This window comes from Siphateles boraxobius, unplaced genomic scaffold (assembly GCF_051911475.1).
Source record: "Siphateles boraxobius isolate OS27281-9 unplaced genomic scaffold, OSU_SipBor_1 193, whole genome shotgun sequence".
Lineage (NCBI taxonomy): Eukaryota > Metazoa > Chordata > Actinopteri > Cypriniformes > Leuciscidae > Siphateles > Siphateles boraxobius.
This window is the reverse complement of record NW_027508803.1, coordinates 146,661-170,040: the sequence shown is the minus strand read 5'-3', so window position 1 is coordinate 170,040 and position 23,380 is coordinate 146,661. Positions and strand designations below refer to the sequence as shown.

Sequence of the window (23,380 nt, the reverse complement as noted above, 5' to 3'; positions counted from 1 at the left end):
GTGCTGTTTTACCAGCTCAATCCGGTCCTCAGTGGGAACTCTCATGACCTGAAATGCAGACTTCATCGATGCCACCCATTCTTCAATACTCAGCTCTCCTGGTTTTGACACGCAACCACTGAATTCAGGGAGCTTTCTGTCTCGTGGGATATAAATGGCAGCTGGGGTCGTTTGTGCAGTGGCCTGGCTCTCAATTACAACCTTTGCTAGGGACAGGGCCTCTCTCTGCCCTGCTCGGGCTTGATCAAGTGCCCCTGCCTGCTCTGCAAACCGCCGTTGTATCTCTGCCATCTCCCGTCTTAGTTCGTCAAGCTCAGACATCTTCTTACTTGACAAACAACTTGAGGGCCTGGAGACGTGTGACTAATTAAAGGTGCCTTATTCTATCCTGTTCGTGACGCCACTTTTGTAACGGGCTATTTAGCCCGCCTTGTAGGGGAAATTTGTTAGCGCTGCCCTGGAAAACTGAATAACGAAGTCCCCGCTTCCAGTGCTTTTAGTCTCGTTACACACTCAATGTATGTATGTTGTGTCCTACTTTATTGAGATGCACACTACAGACCGACAAGGGTAGGCTTCAGTTTAAGTAATGTCACAAGATGGCCTCCTGAAGTAAAAGTATATGTGAGAGACAGTCTAATATACTCCTCCCTCCCCTGGTCTAATAAAGTAGCTGAGACGCCCCTACTCCTGGACAGCTCTAAACAAAAAGGTACACTGCAGGTAAGTACAAAAATTAAACAATATTTATTTTTTGTATTTAGCGTATTTTCTTCTTCCTTGCAACCAAGTGTTAGCTACCTCAGTGTCAATGATCACTAAATAAAATAAAATAAATAAAATGTATGGTCTTTGTGTTTTCTTTTAAACTCACTATAACATAACCACCTTTAGTGTAAAAGTTATAAACCTCTCACTTGTACATTGATAAATTCCACTTCAAAAATGAAAAAAACACTTGTAATTTCTTGTAAACACCACTTAGAATGAGTTCTCAGTTTTCAAATGATCAACTTCAAATGATCAAACAATCACATTTGAAAAAAACAACAACAACAATGGCATACACATTGAAATGTCCATTAGGAAGAGCAATTACGTGAAATGTCCCTTTATGTGTTCACTCTCAGTTCACTTTAAGTTCTGTAGTTCAACTGAACACTCACAGTTCACTGTTCAAAATATCAAAAAGGAATAAGTTGGGGAGTTGAGATGTGTTGACTCGACGTAGCGTGCGTTGAAATCAACTTAAGATTGCTTAGTTTAATCACTCAAGCTCAATGAAATGTCCCAAAAATGAAATGTATCAAAAATGAGTCAAAAAGAAAATGAATCAAACTAAGATGAATCAAAATGAAATTCACTGAGATGTATCAAACTGAGATGTCGTTGGATGGCAGGGTAATACAAAATAGTCTGAAACTCAAATCTTCTCGAAACTATGTTCAGCACCAACGACGACATGTGCAGAACACTCAAACTCAAATACACGTGACCAGTCTGTTTGACTCGTTAGTTCATTAGGCTGCTTCTCAATCGAGATGTAAGGAGTGTAAAACTCAGCAAAAATGTGGAAAATTTCTTCAATCGTCACTAATCAAGCAAAACTTGTACTTTATATGCACTCACAGTTCTCGTAGCCTTCACAAAACATTACTGCGTCACTCGAGCAGTGCAACGCAATGCGATCCACGGATCAAAACTACATAAAACAAACTGCGAAACACGGGACACAATTCACAAAAAATCACTTGCTGTCGTCCTTTATTCGACCAAAGCCCCGATCAACTTCTGTTCAAGTCGCTTTATCGAACGAGCTTCTCGAACACGACACAATACTCACTTTTTGTCTGTGCGACCCTCTCATACTCCGCGCTCTTCTTCTTCTCCTCTCGCAGCACACACTGAACGCCGAAAACCAGTCAACCTGTCAAAATATAAGTCCGCCTATAAATAATAATAATTATTAGATAATATATACCCGTTACATTAGTACGTTTACATTAGAAGAAATTGCAATAATTTTCCCACGGAGCACTGCTTTTAAAAGCATCCCATAATATACCTGGCGCGACTGCATCATTGTCATTATATTCCAGATAGAATTCAATTTCGAATTTCAATTTATTCTTGATTCCCTTGTCATTCAGAATGTTCTTATTTAATCTCCATAGGGTAGACTTTATTTTACCGTTAAGGTTAAGTGACAAATATACAGGATTGTGATCTGAGAGTCCACTTATTCCTATGTCACAATTTATCGCTCGAAACATATCGTTTTTGAACATCAGGATTAAGTCTATTCTGAAGTAAACATTGTGCGCCCCAGAATAATGCGTGTAGTCCCACCCTGTCGGGTTAAATTCCCTCCATACATCTACTATTCCCACTTCTTTCATGAAATTATTTACTTTCTTATGTAATTTTTTCTTATGGGGTTTGCCATTTGAACTGTCTTTTTCGGATTTAATCGAATGTTAAAATCTCCCCCACCTATTAACACTCCCTGACTTTTTGTTGTCATTGTTTCAAGTACATGTTTGTAGAATGACCAGTCACTTACTGGTGGAATATAAACATTGAACAGACTTACTAAGGTTCCCTCAATTTTGGCAATTACCATAATGTACCTCCCCTCTACATCTTTGTGTTCAGATATGAATTCGAAATTTAGTGCATTGCACAACAAAATCGCCACTCCTCTACGTCTACCTGATTTATGTGAAGAGAAATATACTTTTGTGTATCCCATTTTGTTTAATTTAGCATGTTCACTATCACTAAGGTGGGATTCTTGTATATATGCTATCTGGACCTTGTCCCTTTTCAGTTGAGGTAACATTTTTAACCTCTTAACTGGATTAAGTATGACATTTATTTTAAGTGATACAAGTTTTATAGATCTATTAAACATGTGACTAAATCAATAGTTAACCAAACAAATGGACACGGTGCTCCTCCCTTCCCTGCACAAAACAGCAGAGTATAACGAAAAAAAAAACATATTCCAAACATGAACATACAGAACAACATAAAGTACCAAAATAATAAAAAGGTGACTTCCTATGTGGGGGTCTTCCCTTTAGACCCTAATATCCCCCAGGGGTGCTCTAAGGCATAGCCCTTCAGCTGAGACTCAGCGAAGGGGGTCCTTATTGGTTCCCAGCATCTTGAAAGCTCTACCTCCATAACCCGTCTATTCAGACTTCACAATTCTTTCACCACCTTGTCTTAATAATAACTGAAATCGCTTGGAGGTTTTCCACGTCACTTCATTTCAATTTAATCCGTTGTCGTGCCTGGGGTGTTCCTCCGGAATGTGCGAAGCTTATCTTTGTAGCTGATGTCTCGAGTGGGGTCGCGTATGGCTTTCTTGGCGTGCCGATTCACTCGGGTCCAGGACAGCTGTTTTATCCGTTCGGCCAAAGATGCCGGTGGCGGTGCTGGCATTGTCGTGATCACATAGCCTCTTTTCACAAGGTCTTTGGCTGCTTCAGTTGGTGAATCATATATTCTGGTTCCATCTTCGTGCATCGCGCGTAGCCTTGCGGGGAATAGCGTTTGAAACTTCACATTGTTAGCTTTCAGAACCCGCCGGATTTCGACATACTCCTTCCGTTTAGCGATGATGGATGGCAGATAATCATGATCGAGGTTTACCTGATTGTCTTTCCACTTGAATCCTCTTGTCTGCCGCGCTTTATGCAGTAGCATCTCCTTCACCTTAAAGCTCAAAAACTTGACCACAATAGAGCGAGGCGGTGCACCCGCTGTCGGCTGAGGGCCTAGTGAGCGATGCGCCCTCTGAATTTGCAAATCAGGCACTTCATCAGACAGTTGAAAGCCCTCGCGAAGAAGTTTGTCCACAAAAGACAGCATGTCAACGGATTCTTTTTCGGTCTCTTCGGCTACCCCATAAATCCTTAGATTATCGCGTCTGCTGTGGCCCTCCATTTCTGTTAGCTTCTCATCTAACCTCATGTGTAGCTTTAGCATCTCCAATGCTGCATCTTCTGAGGTCTGTATCCATTCTTCGGCCTTTTCAATCCGGTCTTCGGCCTCTCCCAGTCTGTTGTTGATACCCGATATGTCACTTCTTATTTCCTCAAATTGCTGTCTATTCTCCTGGCGGAATTGTCTCAGTTCCTGCAGAATCTCTGAGTCCGTCATCTTCTGTTATTTGCTAATAGAGCTAGTTAGCCTTGACCGTCGAGGGTAAAACTGTATTTCACTACTCAAGACGCATCAGAAACAAGTTAAATGTTTACGGTATTGATTTGCCCCAATCTTTAAAATAAATTCTTACTGTATCTTCGATATACAGGGGGCTTTTGATCGAATTTCGCAGGTTCAATCGGGAGCTTTCTACTGTGCGACCGTCATGGCTGATGTTCCGACCGGAAGCCCTCAATTCAACTTATTTAAGGTATAACTTTAAGTGTCTTTTATGTGTATTGATATTTTCCAGTTAACACAGACCAAAATGTCCCTTTATTTCCTGCTAGCGTACTTGTCTTCGCTATCTATGGAGCTTCCCTTAGATAGGAACCCCCAAAACATTCCTGAGAATTGCATCAAAATAATCTGTATTGAAAACTCCCACCAAGTTGAAATCCCTCCAGCGGCGTTCGCTAAGGTCAGTGCCTTGGTCTTCCTATGGCTGAATTTAAACAATATAACTCTAGTGAATGTCAGAAGCCTGGAGGAACTGCACAACCTGACAGAGTCAGGGCAGGGCAACAAAATGCGTTCAATACCATGGACTGCTTTTCGGGACACTCACATCCTTGACATTTTGGACCTGAAACACAACCGAATAGACTCCCAGAACATGCCCTGTGCCACCTGCCCAATTTATCCTTCAATCAGCTTTCCCGTCATTTCCAGAGATGGGTTCCTCGACTGGCCCTGCATGCAGACGCAGAACGCAGAGGATCGGGTCGGTAGCGCTGCATGATAATCACTGGCTCTGTTACTGCAGACTCAAATGCTTTGTTGAATTCATCAACACTATCAGCCCAGAGATAATCCTGATGAACTCATATATGGTGTGTTCAGGGCCTGAATCCAGAGCAGAGTTGAAGACATGGGTTAGAGCCAGAAACCTCCAGTCCTCAAACTAATGTCACCCCCCTCTGGGGTCAAAGGTCACCCTCAGGTGCTTGGTGAAGTCCAGGCCTGGACTTTGATTGCTGGTGCTACAACCTGATGCAGATTCAAAAAAAAAAAATAGAAAAAAATATATATACACATATATATGTGGGGTATATATATATATATATATATATATATATATATATATATATAATTTTTTTTCTTTTCTTCAAGGGTTGCACCTTGGAACCTATTTAAAGGTTTGCGTTCTCGAGCCACCAGCCATTGTTGTTGTGCGAATGAACGGGCCAGAGTTTTCTGTTAGAACGGTGTCGTGTTAGCGGCCACTAAGCTGATCTCTGCAACGGAAGTGAATCGATCAAAACTAACTTTAGCTGGACAATAACTTTTATAGAGCTGCTGTAAAGCCAAAACAATCTATGTTACTTTTTTCTGTAATTTCCTATTATCACTGTAAAGCTGCTTCGAAACAGTCCATATTGTTAAAAGCGCTGTTTAAATAAAGGTGACTTGACTTGACTTGACTTGAAGTGCATCATAATCATGTTACTAGTGCTGTTTATTGTAACCACTGATCTAACCCTGGGACCTCCCTCTGGTCTTTCTCCCTCTTCTGCAGTTTTTCAGACTCATGTGAGTGACGACACCATCAGCTCTGCGCTGATTATTCCAGCTGTTCGTGTGGCCAATCGAGGCATTTACACCTGCTCTGCCAACCCTTTCATCGGGAACTCCTCTGTCAGTGTCCGACTTGATATCCTTCTGTTCCACAACTCCACGTTCCCGCACTCACCCTCCTTCCTGCTGGCATCAGTCCATGAACACGTGAACATTGACGTACATATAGCCAAGCAGACCGTCTCTGGTATCACCATCGAGTGGATTGCATTGACTGAGAACCCTGCAGAAACCTGTTTCACCATTTATTTCTGCCACTACGACCAATCCATGAAAGATGCCATTCATGTGGGTCCAGGAACACACAGCTACTCTGTCAGTGACCTGCTCCCGCTGACAAGATATGAAGTTTGTGTGTCAGCGAGGAACCAGCAAACATAGGGTGGGCAGTTTGGGGTGTTTGTGACAGGGAATATGTGTGTGTTTGTGACGGGCAGTGTGGGGTGTTTGTGACGGGCAATATGTGTGTGTTTGTGACGGGCAGTGTGTATGTGTTTGTGACAGGCAGTGTGTATGTGTTTGTGACGGGCAGTGTGGGGTGTTTGTGACGGGCAGTGTGTGTGTTTGCGACGGGCAGTGTGTGTGTGTTTGTGACGGGCAGTGTGTATGTGTTTGTGACGGTCAGTGTGGGGTGTTTGTGACGGGCAGTGTGTGTGTTTGCGACGGGCAGTGTGTGTGTATTTGTGACGGGCAGTGTGTAGTGTTTGTGACAGGCAGTGTGTTTGTGACAGGTAGTGTGGGGTGTTTGTGACGGGCAGTATGTGTGTGTTTGTGACGGGCAGTGTGTGTGTGTTTGTGACAGGCAGTGTGGGGTGTTTGTGACGGGCAGTGTGTGTGTGTTTGTGGCGGGCAGTGTGTGTGTGTTTGTGACGGGCAGTATGTGTGTGTTTGTGACGGGCAGTGTGTGTGTGTTTGTGACAGGCAGTGTGGGGTGTTTGTGACGGGCAGTGTGTGTGTGTTTGTGGCGGGCAGTGTGTGTGTGTTTGTGACGGGCAGTATGTGTGTGTTTGTGACGGGCAGTGTGTGTGTGTGTTTGTGACAGGCAGTGTGGGGTGTTTGTGACGGGCAGTGTGTGTGTGTTTGTGACGGGCAGTGTGTTTGTGACAGGCAGTGTGTGTGTGTTTTTGACAGGCAGTGTGGGGTGTTTGTGACGGGCACTGTGTGGTGTTTGTGACGGGCAGTGTGTGTGTGTTTGCGATGGGCAGTGTGTGTGTTTGTGACGGGCAGTGTGTGTGTGTTTTTGACGGGCATTGTGTAGTGTTTGTGACAGGCAGTGTGTGTGTGTTTGTGACGGGCAGTATGTGTGTGTTTGTGATGGGCAGTGTGTGTGTGTTTGTGATAGGCAGTGTGTAGTTGTGACAGGCAGTGTGTGTGTGTTTGTGACGGGCATTGTGTGGTGTTTGTGACGGGCATTGTGTGGTGTTTGTGACTGGCATTGTGTGTGTGTTTGTGACGGGCAGTGTGTGTGTGTTTGTGACGGGCAGTATGTGTGTGTTTGTGATGGGCAGTGTGTGTGTGTTTGTGATAGGCAGTGTGTAGTTGTGACAGGCAGTGTGTGTGTGTTTTTGACGGGTAGTTTGGAGTGTTTGTGACGGGCATTGTGTGGTGTTTGTGACTGGCATTGTGTGTGTGTTTGTGACGGGCAGTGTGTGTGCGTTTGTGACGGGCAGTGTGTAGTGTTTGTGACAGGCAGTGTGTGTGTGTTTTTGACAGGCAGTGAGTGTGTGTTTGCGACAGGCAGTGTGGGGTGTTTGTGACGGGCAGTGTGTATGTGTTTGTGTCGGGCAGTGTGTGTGTGTGTGTGTGTTTGTGACGGGCAGTGTGTTTGTGACGAGCAGTGTGTGTGTGTTTGTGACGGGCAGTGTGTGTGTTTGTGATGGGCAGTGTGTGTGTGTTTGTGATAGGCAGTGTGGGGTGTTCGTGACGGGCAGTGTGTAGTTGTGACAGGCAGTGTGTGTGTGTTTTTGACGGGCAGTTTGGAGTGTTTGTGACGGGCATTGTGTGGTGTTTGTGACGGGCATTGTGTGTGTGTTTGTGACGGGCAGTGTGTGTGTGTTTGTGACGGGCAGTGTGTTTGTGACAGGCAAAGTGTGTGTTTAATTGTGACGGGCAGTGTGTGTGTGTTTGCGACAGGCAGTGTGTGTGTGTTTGTGACAGGCAGTGTGGGGTGTTTGTGAACGGCATTGTGTGGTGTTTGTGTCGGGCAGTGTGTGTGTGTTTGTGACGGGCAGTGTGTGGTGTTTGTGACAGGCAGTTTGTGGTGTTTGTGACAGGCAGAGTGTGTGTGTTTGTGACGGGCAGTGTGTGGTGTTTGTGACGGGCAGTGTGTGTGTGTTTGTGACGGGCAGTGTGTAGTGTTTGTGACAGGCAGTGTGTGTGTGTTTGTGACGGGCAGTGTGTGTGTGTTTGCGACAGGCAGTGTGGGGTGTTTGTGACGGGCAGTGTGTATGTGTTTGTGTCGGGCAGTGTGTGTGTGTGTGTGTGTGTTTGTGACGGGCAGTGTGTGTGTGTTTGTGACAGGCAGTGTGGGGTGTTTGTGATGGGCATTGTGTGTGTGTTTGTGACGGGCAGTATATGGTGTTTGTGCCGGGCAGTATATGGTGTTTGTGACAGGCAGTGTGTGTGTGTTTGTGATGGGCAGTGTGTGTGTTTTGTGACGGGCAGTATATGGTGTTTGTGACGGGCAGTGTGTGTGTTTTGTGACGGGCAGTATATGGTGTTTGTGATGGGCAGTGTGTGTGTGTTTGCGACAGGCAGTATATGGTGTTTGTGATGGGCAGTGTGTGTGTGTTTGTGATGGGCAGTGTGTGTGTTTTGTGACGGGCTGTATATGGTGTTTGTGATGGGCAGTGTGTGTGTTTTGTGACGGGCAGTATATGGTGTTTGTGATGGGCAGTGTGTGTGTTTTGTGACGGGCAGTATATGGTGTTTGTGACGGGCAGTGTGTGTGTTTTGTGACGGGCAGTGTGTGTGTGTTTGCGACAGGCAGTGTGGGGTGTTTGTGACGGGCAGTATATGGTGTTTGTGATGGACAGCGTGTGTGTGTGTGTGTGTTTGTGACGGGCAGTATGTGTGCGTTTGTGACGGGCAGTGTGTGTGTGTGTTTGTGACAGGCAGTGTGGGGTGTTTGTGACAGGCAGTGTGTGTGTGTTTGTGACAGGCAGTGTGTGTGTGTTTGTGACGGGCAGTGTGGGGTGTTTGTGACGGGCGGTGTTTGTGTGTTTGTCACGGGCAGTGTGTGTGTGTTTGTGACGGGCAGTGTGTAGTGTTTGTGACGGGCAGTGTGTGTGTGTTTGTGACGGGCAGTGTGTGTGTGTTTGTGACAGGCAGTGTGTGGTGTTTGTGACGGGCAGTGGGTGTGTGTTTTTGACGGGCAGTGTGTAATGTTTGTGACGGGCAGTGTGTGGTGTTTGTGACAGGCAGTGTGTGTGTGTTTTTGACGGGCAGTGTGTAGTGTTTGTGACGGGCAGTGTGTAGTGTTTGTGACGGGCAGTGTGTGTGTGTTTGTGACGGGCAGTGTGTGTGTTTGTGACAGGCAGTGTGTGGTGTTTGTGACGGGCAGTGTGTGTGTTTGTGAGGGACAGTGAGTGTGTTTTTGTGACAGGCAGTGTGTGTGTGTTTTTGATGGGCAGTGTGTAGTGTTTGTGATGGGCAGCGTGTGTGTGTTTGTGACGGGCAGTGTGTGTGTTTTTGTGACGGGCAGTATATGGTGTTTGTGATGGGCAGTGTGTGTGTGTTTGTGAGGGGCAGTGTGTAGTGTTTGGGACGGGCAGTGTGTTGTGTTTGTGATGGGCAGTGTGTGTGTGTTTGTGATGGGTGGTGTATGGTGTTTATGACGGGCAGTGTGTTGTGTTTGTGACGGGCAGAATGTGTGTGTTTGTGACGGGCAGTGTGTGGTGTTTGTGACAGGCAGTGTGTGGTGTTTGTGATGGGCAGTGTGTGTGTTTTTGTGACGGGCAGTGAGTGTGTGTTTGTGACGGGCGGGTGTATGGTGTTTGTGACGGGCAGTGTGTGTGTGTTTGTGACGGGCAGTGTGTGTGTGTTTGTGACGGGCGGTGTGTGTGTGTTTTTGACGGGCAGTGAGTGTGTGTTTGTGACGGGCAGAGTGTGTGTGTTTGTGACGGACAGTGTGTGGGGTTTGTGATAGGCAGTGTGTGGTGTTTGTGATGGGCAGTGTGTGTGTGTGTTTGTGACGGGCAGTGAGTGTGTGTTTATGACGGGCGGTGTGTGTGTTTGTGACGGGCGGTGTATGGTGTTTGTGACGGGCGGTGTATGGTGTTTGTGACGGGCGGTGTGTGTGTGTTTTTGATGGGCAGTGTGTAGTGTTTGTGACGGGAACCGTGTGTGTGTTTGTGACGGGCAGTGTGTGTGTTTTTGTGATGGGCAGTATATGGCGTTTGTGATGGGCAGTGTGTGTGTGTTTGTGAGGGGCAGTGTGTAGTGTTTGTGACGGGCGGTGTGTGTGTGTTTGTGATAGGCAGTGTGCGGTGTTTGTGATGGGCATTGTGTGGTGTTTGTGAGGGGCAGTGTGTAGTGTTTGTGACGGGCAGCGTGTGTGTGCTTGTGACGGGCAGTATATGGTGTTTGTGATGGGCAGTGTGTGTGTGTTTGTGATGGGCAGTCTGTGTGTGTTTGTGAGGGACAGTGTGTGTGTGTTTGTGACAGGCAGTGTGTGTGTGTTTGTGACGGGCAGCGTGTGTGTTTTTGTGACGGGCAGTATATGGTTTTTGTGATGGGCAGTGTGTGTGTGTTTGTGATGGGCAGTCTGTGTGTGTTTGTGAGGGACAGTGTGTGTGTGTTTGTGACAGGCAGTGTGTGTGTGTTTGTGACGGGCAGCGTGTGTGTGTTTGTGATGGGCAGTATATGGTGTTTGTGACGGGCAGTGTGTGTGTGTTTGTGAGGGACAGTGTGTGTGTGTTTGTGACAGGCAGTGTGTGTGTGTTTGTGACGGGCAGCGTGTGTGTGTTTGTGACGGGCAGTATATGGTGTTTGTGACGGGCAGTGAGTGTGTGTTTTTGACGGGCAGTGAGTGTGTGTAAGTGACGGGCAGTGTGTGTTTTTGTGACGGGCAGTATATGGTGTTTGTGATGGGCAGTGTGTGTGTGTTTGTGACGGGCAGCGTGTGTGTGTTGTGACGCGCAGTGTGTGTGTGTTTGTGACGGGCAGCGTGTGTGTTTTTGTGACGGGCAGTATATGGTGTTTGTGATGGGCAATGTGTGTGTGTTTGTGATGGGCAGTGTGTGTGTGTTTGTGACAGGCAGTGTGGGGTGTTTGTGACGGGCAGTGTGTGTGTGTTTCTGACGGGCAGTGTGTAGTGTTTGTGACAGGCAGTGTGTGTGTGTTTTTGACAGGCAGAGTGTGTGTGTTTGCGACAGGCAGTGTGGGGTGTTTGTGACGGATATTGTGTGTGTGTTTGTGACGGGCAGTGTGTGTGTGTTTGTGACGGGCAGTGTGTGTGTGTTTGTGACAGGCAGTGTGTGTGTGTTTGTGACAGGCAGAGTGTGTGTGTTTGCGACAGGCAGTGTGGGGTGTTTGTGACGGATATTGTGTGTGTGTTTGTGACGGGCAGTGTGTGTGTGTTTGTGACGGGCAGTGTGTGTGTGTTTGTGACAGGCAGTGTGTGTGTGTTTGTGACCGGCAGTGTGTGGTGTTTGTGACGGGCAGTGTGTGTGTGTTTTTGACGGGCAGTGTGGGGTGTATGTGACGGGAAGTGTGTGTGGGTTTTTGACGGGCAGTGTGTGTGTGTTTGTGACGGGCAGTGTGTAGTGTTTGTGACAGGCAGTGTGTGGTGTTTGTAACGGGCAGTGTGTGTATGTTTTTGACGGGCAGTGTGTAGTGTTTGTGACGGGCAGTGTGTGTGTGTTTGTGACGGGCAGTGTGTGTGTGTTTGTGACAGGCAGTGTGTGGTGTTTGTGACGGGCAGTGTGTGTGTTTGTGAGGGACAGTGAGTGTGTTTTTGTGACGGGCAGTGTGTGTGTTTTTGATGGGCAGTGTGTAGTGTTTGTGACGGGCAGCGTGTGTGTGTTTGTGACGGGCAGTGTGTGTGTTTTTGTGACGGGCAGTATATGGTGTTTGTGATGGGCAGTGTGTGTGTGTTTGTGAGGGGCAGTGTGTAGTGTTTGGGACGGGCAGTGTGTTGTGTTTGGGACGGGCAGTGTGTGTGTGTTTGTGATGGGTGGTGTATGGTGTTTATGACGGGCAGTGAGTGGTGTTTGTGACGGGCAGAATGTGTGTGTTTGTGACGGGCAGTGTGTGGTGTTTGTGACAGGCAGTGTGTGGTGTTTGTGATGGGCAGTGTGTGTGTTTTTGTGACGGGCAGTGAGTGTGTGTTTGTGACGGGCGGTGTATGGTGTTTGTGACGGGCAGTGTGTGTGTGTTTGTGACGGGCAGTGTGTGTGTGTTTGTGACGGGCGGTGTGTGTGTGTGTTTTTGACGGGCAGTGAGTGTGTGTTTGTTACGGGCAGAGTGTGTGTGTTTGTGACGGACAGTGTGTGGTGTTTGTGACAGGCAGTGTGTGGTGTTTGTGATGGGCAGTGTGTGTGTGTGTTTGTGACGGGCAGTGAGTGTGTGTTTATGACGGGCGGTGTGTGTGTTTGTGACGGGCGGTGTATGGTGTTTGTGACGGGCGGTGTATGGTGTTTGTGACGGGCGGTGTATGGTGTTTGTGACGGGCGGTGTATGGTGTTTGTGACGAGCGGTGTGTGTTTGTGACGGGCGGTGTATGGTGTTTGTGACGGGCGGTGTATGGTGTTTGTGACGGGATGTGTATGGTGTTTGTGACGGGCGGTGTGTGGTGTTTGTGACGGGCGGTGTGTGGTGTTTGTGACGGGCAGTGTGTGTGTTTGTGACGGGCAGTGTGTGTGTTTGTGACGGGCAGTGTGTAGTGTTTGTGACAGGCAGTATATTTGTGACGGGCAGTGTGTGTGTGTGTGACGGGCAGTATGTGTGTGTTTGTGATGGGCAGTGTGTGTGTGTTTGTGATAGGCAGTGTGGGGTGTTCGTGACAGGCAGTGTGTGTGCGTTTTTGACGGGCAGTTTGGAGTGTTTGTGACGGGCATTGTGTGTGTGTTTGTGACGGGCAGTGTGTGTGTGTTTGTGACAGGCAGTGTGTTTGTGACAGGCAGTGTGGGGTGTTTGTGACGGGCAGTGTGTGTGTGTTTGTGACGGGCAGTGTGTGTGTGTTTGCGACAGGCAGTGTGTGTGTGTTTGTGACAGGCAGTGTGGGGTGTTTGTGAACGGCATTGTGTGGTGTTTGTGACAGGCAGTGTGGGGTGTTTGTGAACGGCATTGTGTGTTTTTGTGACGGGCAGTGTGTGTGTGTTTGCGACAGGCAGTGTCGGGTGTTTGTGACGGGCAGTGTGTAGTGTTTGTGACAGGCAGTGTGTGTGTGTTTTTGACAGGCAGTGTGGTATGTTTGTGACGGGCAGTGTGTGTGTGTTTGCGACAGGCAGTGTGTGTGTGTGTGTTTGTGACGGGCGGTGTATGGTGTTTGTGACGGGCAGAGTGTGTGTGTTTGTGACGGGCAGTGTGTGTGTGTGTGTGTGTGTGTGTGTTTGTGACGGGCAGTGTGTGTGTGTTTGTGACAGGCAGTGTGTGTGTGTTTGTGACGGGCAGTATATGGTGTTTGTGACGGGCAGTATATGGTGTTTGTGATTGGCAGTGTGTGTGTGTTTGTGATGGGCAGTGTGTGTGTGTGTGTGTGTGTGTTTGTGACGGGCAGTGTGTGTGTGTTTGTGATGGGCAGTGTGTGTGTGTGTGTGTGTGTGTTTGTGACGGGCAGTGTGTGTGTGTTTGTGACGGGCAGTGTGTGTGTGTTTGTGATGGGCAGTGTGTGTGTGTGTGTGTGTGTGTGTTTGTGACGGGCAGAGTGTGTGTGTTTGTGACGGGCAGTATATGGTGTTTTTGACGGGCAGTGTGTGTGTGTTTTTGATGGGCAGTGTGTGTGTGTGTGTGTGTGTGTGTGTGTGTGTGTGTGTTTGTGACGGGCAGTGTGTGTGTGTTTGTGACAGGCAGTGTGTGTGTGTTTGTTACGGGCAGTATATGGTGTTTGTGACGGGCAGTGTGTGTGTGTTTGTGATGGGCAGTGTGTGTGTTTTGTGACGGGCAGTATATGGTGTTTGTGACGGGCAGTGTGTGTGTTTTGTGACGGGCAGTATATGGTGTTTGTGATGGGCAGTGTGTGTGTTTCCGACAGGCAGTATATGGTGTTTGTGATGGGCAGTGTGTGTGTGTTTGTGATGGGCAGTGTGTGTGTTTTGTGACGGGCAGTATATGGTGTTTGTGACGGGCAGTGTGTGTGTTTTGTGACGGGCAGAATATGGTGTTTGTGACGGGCAGTGTGTGTGTTTTTTGACGGGCAGTATATGGTGTTTGTGATGGGCAGTGTGTGTGTTTTGTGACGGGCAGTATATGGTGTTTGTGATGGGCAGTGTGTGTGTGTTTGTGACGGGCAGTATATGGTGTTTGTGATGGGCAGTGTGTGTGTTTTGTGACGGGCAGTATATGGTGTTTGTGATGGGCAGTGTGTGTGTTTTGTGACGGGCAGTATATGGTGTTTGTGATGGGCAGTGTGTGTGTGTTTGTGACGGGCAGTATATGGTGTTTGTGATGGGCAGTGTGTGTGTGTTTGCGACAGGCAGTGTGGGGTGTTTGTGACGGGCAGTGTGTGTGTGTTTGTGACGGGCATTATGTGTGCGTTTGTGACGGGCAGTGTGTGTGTGTGTTTGTGACAGGCAGTGTGGGGTGTTTGTGACAGGCAGTGTGTGTGTGTTTGTGACAGGCAGTGTGTGTGTGTTTGTGACGGGCAGTGTGGGGTGTTTGTGACGGGCAGTGTGTGTGTTTGTGACAGGCAGTGTGTGTGTGTTTGTGACGGGCAGTGTGGGGGGTTTGTGACGGGCAGTGTGGGGTGTTTGTGACGGGCAGTGTGGGGTGTTTGTGACAGGCAGTGTGTGTGTGTTTGTGACGGGCAGTGTGGGGTGTTTGTGACGGGCAGTATATGGTGTTTGTGACGGGCAGTGTGTGTGTTTTGTGACGGGCAGTATATGGTGTTTGTGACGGGCAGTGTGTGTGTGTTTGTGACGGGCATTATGTGTGCGTTTGTGACGGGCAGTGTGTGTGTGTGTTTGTGACAGGCAGTGTGGGGTGTTTGTGACAGGCAGTGTGTGTGTGTTTGTGACAGGCAGTGTGTGTGTGTTTGTGACGGGCAGTATATGGTGTTTGTGACGGGCAGTGTGTGTGTTTTGTGACGGGCAGTATATGGTGTTTGTGATGGGCAGTGTGTGTGTGTGTTTGCGACAGGCAGTGTGGGGTGTTTGTGATGGGCAGTGTGTGTGTGTTTGTGACGGGCATTATGTGTGCGTTTGTGACGGGCAGTGTGTGTGTGTGTTTGTGACAGGCAGTGTGTGTGTGTTTGTCACGGGCAGTGTGTGTGTGTTTGTGACGCGCAGTGTGTGTGTGTTTGTGACGGGCAGTGTGTTTGTGTTTTTGACGGGCAGTGTGTAGTGTTTGTCATGGGCAGTGTGTGTGTGCTTTTGACGGGCAGTGTGTTGTGTTTGTGACGGGCAGTGTGTGTGTGTTTGTGACGGGCAGTGTGTGTGTGTTTGTGACGGGCAGTGTGTGTGTTTGTGACGGACAGTGAGTGTGTGTTTGTGACGGGCAGTGTGTGTGTGTTTTTGTGTTTTTGATGGGCAGTGTGTAGTGTTTGAGACGGGCACCGTGTGTGTGTTTGTGACGGGCAGTGTGTGTGTTTTTGTGATGGGCAGTATATGGTGTTTGTGATGGGCAGTGTGTGTGTGTTTGTGAGGGGCAGTGTGTAGTGTTTGTGACGGGCGGTGTGTGTGTTTGTGACAGGCAGTGTGGGGTGTTTGTGATGGGCATTGTGTGGTGTTTGTGAGGGGCAGTGTGTAGTGTTTGTGACGGGCAGCGTGTGTGTGTTTGTGACGGGCAGTATATGGTGTTGGTGATGGGCAGTGTGTGTGTGTTTGTGATGGGCAGTGTGTGTGTGTTTGTGAGGGACAGTGTGTGTGTGTTTGTGACAGGCAGTGTGTGTGTGTTTGTGACGGGCAGCATGTGTGTGTTTGTGATGGGCAGTATATGGTGTTTGTGACGGGCAGTGTGTGTGTGTTTGTGAGGGACAGTGTGTGTGTGTTTGTGACAGGCAGTGTGTGTGTGTTTGTGACGGGCAGCGTGTGTGTGTTTGTGATGGGCAGTATATGGTGTTTGTGACGGGCAGTGTGTGTCTGTTTGTGAGGGACAGTGTGTGTGTGTTTGTGACAGGCAGTGTGTGTGTGTTTGTGACGGGCAGCGTGTGTGTGTTTGTGACGGGCAGTATATGGTCTTTGTGACGGGCAGTGAGTGTGTGTTTTTGACGGGCAGTGAATGTGTCTTTGTGACGGGCAGTGTGTGTTTTTGTGACGGGCAGTGTGTGTGTTTTTGTGACTGGCAGTATATGGTGTTTGTGATGGGCAGTGTGTGTGTGTTTGTGATGGGCAGTGTGTGTGTGTTTGTGGCAGGCAGTGTGTGTGTGTTTTTGACAGGCAGTGTGTGTGTGTTTGCGACAGGCAGAGTGGGGTGTTTGTGACGGATATTGTGTGTGTGTTTGTGACGGGCAGTGTGTGTGTGTTTGTGACAGGCAGTGTGTGTTTGTTTGTGACAGGCAGTGTGTGTGTGTTTGTGACAGGCAGTGTGTGGTGTTTGTGACGGGCAGTGTGTGTGTGTTTGTGACGGGCAGTGTGGGGTGTTTGTGACGGGCAGTGTGTGTGTGTTTGTGACGGGCAGTGTGTGTGTGTTTGTGACGGGCAGTGTGTAGTGTTTGTGAAAGGCAGTGTGTGGTGTTTGTGACGGGCAGTGTGTGTGTGTTTTTGACGGGCAGTGTGTAGTGTTTGTGACGGGCGGTGTGTGTGTGTGTTTGTGACGGGCACTGTGTGTGTGTTTGTGACAGGCAGTGTGTGGTGTTTTTGACGGGCAATGTGTGTGTTTGTGAGGGACAGTGAGTGTGTGTTTGTGACGGGCAGTGTGTGTGTGTTTTTGATGGGCAGTGTGTAGTGTTTGTGACGGGCAGCGTGTGTGTGTTTGTGACGGGCAATGTGTGTGTTTTTGTGACGGGCAGTATATGGTGTTTGTGATGGGCAGTGTGTGTGTGTTTGTGAGGGGCAGTGTGTAGTGTTTGGGACGGGCAGTGTGTTGTGTTTGTGATGGGCAGTGTGTGTGTGTTTGTGTCGGGTGGTGTATGGTGTTTATGACGGGCAGTGAGTGGTGTTTGTGACGGGCAGAGTGTGTGTGTTTGTGACGGGCAGTGTGTGGTGTTTGTGACGGGCAGAGTGTGTGTGTTTTTGATGGGCAGTGTGTGTGTGTTTGTGACGGGCAGTGAGTGTGTGTTTGTGACGGGCGGTGTATGGTGTTTGTGACGGGCAGAGTGTGTGTGTTTTTGATGGGCAGTGTGTGTGTGTTTGTGACGGGCAGTGAGTGTGTGTTTATGACGGGCAGTGAGTGGTGTTTGTGACGGGCAGAGTGTGTGTGTTTGTGACGGGCAGTGTGTGGTGTTTGTGACGGGCAGAGTGTGTGTGTTTTTGATGGGCAGTGTGTGTGTGTTTGTGACGGGCAGTGAGTGTGTGTTTATGACGGGCAGTGAGTGGTGTTTGTGACGGGCAGAGTGTGTGTGTTTGTGACGGGCAGTGTGTGGTGTTTGTGACGGGCAGAGTGTGTGTGTTTTTGATGGGCAGTGTGTGTGTGTTTGTGATGGGCAGTGTGTGTGTGTTTGTGACGGGCAGTGTGTGTGTGTTTGTGACGGGCGGTGTGTGTGTGTTTTTGACGGGCAGTGAGTGTGTGTTTGTGACGGGCAGAGTGTGTGTGTTTGTGACGGGCAGTGTGTGGTGTTTTTGACAGGCAATGTGTGGTGTTTGTGATGGGTAGTGTGTGTGTGTTTGTGACGGGCGGTGTGTGTGTTTGTGACGGGCGGTGTATGGTGTTTGTGACGGGCGGTGTATGGTGTTTGTGACGGGCGGTGTATGGTGGGTGTGTGGTGTTTGTGACGGGCGGTGTGTGGTGTTTGTGACGGGCGGTGTGTGTGTTTGTGACAGGCGGTGTATGGTGTTTGTGACGGGCGGTGTGTGTGTGTTTTTGACGGGCAGTGAGTGTGTGTTTGTGACGGGCAGAGTGTGTGTGTGTATGTGACGGGCAGTGTGTGGTGTTTGTGACAGGCAGTGTGTGGTGTTTGTGATGGGCAGTGTGTGTGTGTTTGTGACGGGCAGTGAGTGTGTGTTTGTGACGGGCGGTGTGTGTGTTTGTGACGGGCGGTGTATAGTGTTTGTGACGGGCGGTGTGTGGTGTTTGTGACGGGCGGTGTGTGGTGTTTGTGACGGGCGGTGTGTGGTGTTTGTGACGGGCGGTGTGTGGTGTTTGTGACGGGCGGTGTGTGTATTTGTGACGGGCGGTGTATGGTGTTTGTGACGGGCGGTGTATGGTGTTTGTGACGGGCGGTATGTGGTGTTTGTGACGGGCGGTGTGGTGTTTGTGACGGGTGGTGTGTGTGTTTGTGACGGGCGGTGTATGGTGTTTGTGACGGGCAGTGTGTGGTGTTTGTGACGGGCAGAGTGTGTGTGTTTTTGATGGGCAGTGTGTGTGTGTTTGTGACGGGCAGTGAGTGTGTGTTTATGACGGGCAGTGAGTGGTGTTTGTGACGGGCAGTGTGTGGTGTTTGTGACGGGCAGAGTGTGTGTGTTTTTGATGGGCAGTGTGTGTGTGTTTGTGATGGGCAGTGTGTGTGTGTTTGTGACGGGCAGTGTGTGTGTTTGTGACGGGCGGTGTGTGTGTGTTTTTGACGGGCAGTGAGTGTGTGTTTGTGACGGGCAGAGTGTGTGTGTTTGTGACGGGCAGTGTGTGGTGTTTTTGACAGGCAATGTGTGGTGTTTGTGATGGGTAGTGTGTGTGTTTTTGTGACGGGCGGTGTGTGTGTTTGTGACGGGCGGTGTATGGTGTTTGTGACGGGCGGTGTATGGTGTTTGTGACGGGCGGTGTATGGTGGGTGTGTGGTGTTTGTGACGGGCGGTGTGTGGTGTTTGTGACGGGCGGTGTGTGTGTTTGTGACGGGCGGTGTATGGTGTTTGTGACGGGCGGTGTGTGTGTGTTTTTGACGGGCAGTGAGTGTGTGTTTGTGACGGGCAGAGTGTGTGTGTGTATGTGACGGGCAGTGTGTGGTGTTTGTGACAGGCAGTGTGTGGTGTTTGTGATGGGCAGTGTGTGTGTGTTTGTGACGGGCAGTGAGTGTGTGTTTGTGACGGGCGGTGTGTGTGTTTGTGACGGGCGGTGTATGGTGTTTGTGACGGGCGGTGTGTGGTGTTTGTGACGGGCGGTGTGTGGTGTTTGTGACGGGCGGTGTGTGGTGTTTGTGACGGGCGGTGTGTGGTGTTTGTGACGGGCGGTGTGTGTGTTTGTGACGGGCGGTGCATGGTGTTTGTGACGGGCGGTGTGTGGTGTTTGTGACGGGCGGTATGTGGTGTTTGTGACGGGCGGTGTGTGGTGTTTGTGACGGGTGGTGTTTGTGTTTGTGACGGGCGGTGTATGGTGTTTGTGACGGGCGGTGTATGGTGTTTGTGACGGGCGGTGTGTGGTGTTTGTGACGGGCGGTGTGTGGTGTTTGTGACGGGCGGTGTGTGGTGTTTGTGATGGGCGGTGTATGGTGTTTGTGACGGGCGGTGTATGGTGTTTGTGACGGGCGGTGTATGGTGTTTGTGACGGGCGGTGTGTGTGTTTGTGACGGGCGGTGTATGGTGTTTGTGACGGGCGGTGTGTGGTGTTTGTGACAGGCAGTGTGTGTGTGTTTTTGATGGGCAGTGTGTCTGTGTTTGGGACGGGCAGTGAGTGTGTGTTTGTGACGGGCGGTGTATGGTGTTTGTGACGGGCAGTGTGTGTGTGTTTGTGACGGGCAGTGTGTGTGTGTTTGTGACGGGCCGTGTGTTTGTGTGTTTTTGACGGGCAGTGAGTGTGTGTTTGTGACGGGCAGAGTGTGTGTGTTTGTGACGGGCAGTGTGTGGTGTTTGTGACAGGCAGTGTGTGGTGTTTGTGATGGGCAGTGTGTGTATGTTTGTGACGGGCAGTGAATGTGTGTTTTTGACGGGCGGTGTGTGTGTTTGTGACGGGCGGTGTATGGTGTTTGTGACGGGTGGTGTATGGTGTTTGTGACGGGCGGTGTGTGGTGTTTGTGACGGGCGGTGTGTGTGTTTGTGACGGGCGGTGTGTGGTGTTTGTGACGGGCGGTGTGTGTGTTTGTGACGGGCGGTGTATGGTGTTTGTGACGGGCGGTGTTTGGTGTTTGTGACGGGCGGTGTATGGTGTTTGTGACGGGAGGTGTGTGTGTTTGTGACGGGCGGTGTGTGTGTTTGTGACGGGCGGTGTGTGGTGTTTGTGACGGGCGGTGTGTGTGTTTGTGACGGGCGGTGTATGGTGTTTGTGACGGGCGGTGTGTGGTGTTTGTGACGGGCGGTGTGTGTGTTTGTGACGGGCGGTGTGTGTGTTTGTGACGGGCGGTGTATGGTGTTTGTGACGGGCGGTGTTTGGTGTTTGTGACGGGCGGTGTATGGTGTTTGTGACGGGCGGTGTATGGTGTTTGTGACGGGCGGTGTTTGGTGTTTGTGACGGGCGGTGTGTGTGTTTGTGACGGGCGGTGTATGGTGTTTGTGACGGGCGGTGTTTGGTGTTTGTGACGGGCGGTGTATGGTGTTTGTGACGGGAGGTGTGTGTGTTTGTGACGGGTGGTGTTTGGTGTTTGTGACGGGCAGTGTGTGTGTTTTTGTGACGGGCAGTGTGTGGTGTTTGTGACGGGCGGTGTTTGGTGTTTGTGACGGGCGGTGTATGGTGTTTGTGACGGGAGGTGTGTGTGTTTGTGACGGGTGGTGTTTGGTGTTTGTGATGCGCAGTGTGTGTGTGTTTGTGACGGGCAGTGAGTGTGTGTTTGTGACGGGCGGTGTATGGTGTTTGTGACGGGCAGTGTGTGTGTGTTTGTGACGGGCAGTGTGTGTGTGTTTGTGACGGGCGGTGTGTGTGTGTTTTTGACGGGCAGTGAGTGTGTGTTTGTGACGGGCAGAGTGTGTGTGTTTGTGACAGGCAGTGTGTGGTGTTTGTGACAGGCAGTGTGTGGTGTTTGTGATGGGCAGTGTGTGTGTGTTTGTGACGGGCAGTGAGTTTGTGTTTGTGACGGGCGGTGTGTGTGTTTGTGACGGGCGGTGTATGGTGTTTGTGACGGGCGGTGTATGGTGTTTGTGACGGGCGGTGTGTGGTGTTTGTGACGGGCGGTGTGTGGTGTTTGTGACGGGCGGTGTGTGGTGTTTGTGACGGGCGGTGTGTGTGTTTGTGACGGGCGGTGTATGGTGTTTGTGACGGGCGGTGTGTGTGTGTTTTTGACGGGCAGTGAGTGTGTGTTTGTGACGGGCAGTGTGTGGTGTTTGTGACAGGCAGTGTGTGGTGTTTGTGACGGGCAGAGTGTCTGTGTTTGTGACGGGCAGTGAGTCTGTGTTTGTGATGGGCAGTGAGTGGTGTTTGTGACAGGCAGTGTGTGGTGTTTGTGATGGGCAAAGTGTGTGTGTTTGTGACGGGCAGTGAGTCTGTGTTTGTGATGGGCAGTGAGTGGTGTTTGTGACAGGCAGTGTGTGGTGTTTGTGATGGGCAAAGTGTGTGTGTTTGTGACGGGCAGTGAGTCTGTGTTTGTGATGGGCAGTGAGTGGTGTTTGTGACGGGCAGAGTGTGTGTGTTTGTGACGGGCAGTGTGTGTGTCTTTGTGACGGGCGGTGTGTGTGTGTTTTTGACGGGCAGTGTGTGTGTGTTTGTGACGGGCAGAGTGTGTGTGTTTGTGACGGGCAGTGTGTGGTGTTTGTGACAGGCAGTGTGTGGTGTTTGTGATGGGCAGTGTGTGTGTGTTTGTGACAGGCAGTGAGTCTGTGTTTGTGACGGGCAGTGTGTGTGTGTTTGTGACGGGCAGTGTGTGTGTGTTTGTGACGGGCAGTGTGTGTGTGTTTGTGACGGGCGGTGTGTGTGTGTTTTTGACGGGCAGTGAGTGTGTGTTTGTGACGGCAGTGTGGTGTTTGTGACGGGCAGTGTGTGTGTGTTTTTGCTGGGCAGTGAGTGTGTGTTTGTGACGGGCAGTGAGTGTGTGTTTGTGACGGGCGGTGTATGGTGTTTGTGACGGGCAGTGTGTGTGTGTTTTTGACGGGCAGTGTGTGTGTGTTTGTGATGGGCGGTGTATGGTGTTTGTGACGGGCAGTGTGTGTGTGTTTTTGACGGGCAGTGAGTGTGTGTTTGTGACGGGCAGTGAGTGGGTGTTTGTGACGGGCGGTGTGTGTGTTTGTGACGGGTGGTGTATGGTGTTTGTGACGGGCAGTGTGTGTGTGTTTGTGACGGGCAGTGTGTGTGTTTATGACGGCCAGTGTGTGTGTTTGTGACGGGCGGTGTATGGTGTTTGTGATGGGCAGTGTGTGTGTTTGTGACGGGCAGTATGTGTGTGTTTATGACGGCCAGTGTGTGTGTTTGTGACGGGCAGTGTGTGTGTGTTTGTGATGGCAGTGTGTGTGTTTGTGACGGGCCGTTTGTGTTTGTTTGTGATGGGCAGTGTGTGTGTTTGTGACGGCAGTGTGTGTGTTTGTGACGGCAGTGTGTGGTGTTTGTGACAGCAGTGTGTGTGTTTGTGACAGCAGTGTGTGTGTTTGTGACGGCAGTGTGGGGTGTTTGTGACGGCAGTGTGTGTGTTTGTGACGGCAGTGTGTGTGTTTGTGACGGCAGTGTGGGGTGTTTGTGACGGCAGTGTGTGTGTTTTTGACGGCAGTTTGGTGTTTGTGACGGGCAGTGTGTGTGTGTGTTTGTGACGGCAGTGTGGGGTGTTTGTGACGGCAGTGTGGGGTGTTTGTGACGGCAGTGTGGGGTGTTTGTGACGGCAGTGTGGGGTGTTTGTGACGGCAGTGTGTGTGTTTGTGACGGGCAGTGTGTGTGTGTTTGTGACGTTAGTGTGGGGTGTTTGTGACGGCAGTGTGTGTGTTTGTGACGGCAGTGTGGTGTTTGTGACGGGCAGTGTGGTGTTTGTGACGGGCAGTGTCTGTGTCAGTGAAAGTGTGGCCTGGTGCTGGCAGTGGCTGCTGGGATTTGTGTTTGCACGAGCCAGCCCAGAATGCACTGCTTCGAGCTGAACAGCAGACGCGAGACACGCGGGTGTGTGTCGGTGTGTGTGGAGAATCTGCTGAGGTGAAGATGACGAGGAGCTCAGAAAGGGAACAGCAGCGCACAGTTATATTAATGCACATCTGCATCTCATACACCAGAGTTCCAGAGGTTTTTTAGTGTGTGGACTGAATAGATGCAAAAATGCACTTTTGTTTTCCCATGAATGTTTTTTTCCCCCCACATACAATTACAATTAATATTATAATGATCTAAAGATGTGAAAAATATTTCAGTGGGTAGCTTCTGCACTGCTCTGATTTACTCTTCAACTTTAGTATATTGTTGCACTGCAAAAACTTTTTTTTCGATGATGAATTACTTAGAAAAACTTATTTTTCAAGTTGCCTTGAATACAAATGTTTAATAAATGAGATAATGTAAATTT

General features: G+C 49.6%; 1 pseudogene; it reads left to right on the top strand.

Moving 5' to 3' along the window:
- Window positions 1-4,525: 4,525 nt before the first annotated feature.
- Window positions 4,526-6,246, top strand: LOC143744088 (leucine-rich repeat, immunoglobulin-like domain and transmembrane domain-containing protein 2 pseudogene; annotated as a pseudogene).
- Window positions 6,247-23,380: the final 17,134 nt, after the last annotated feature.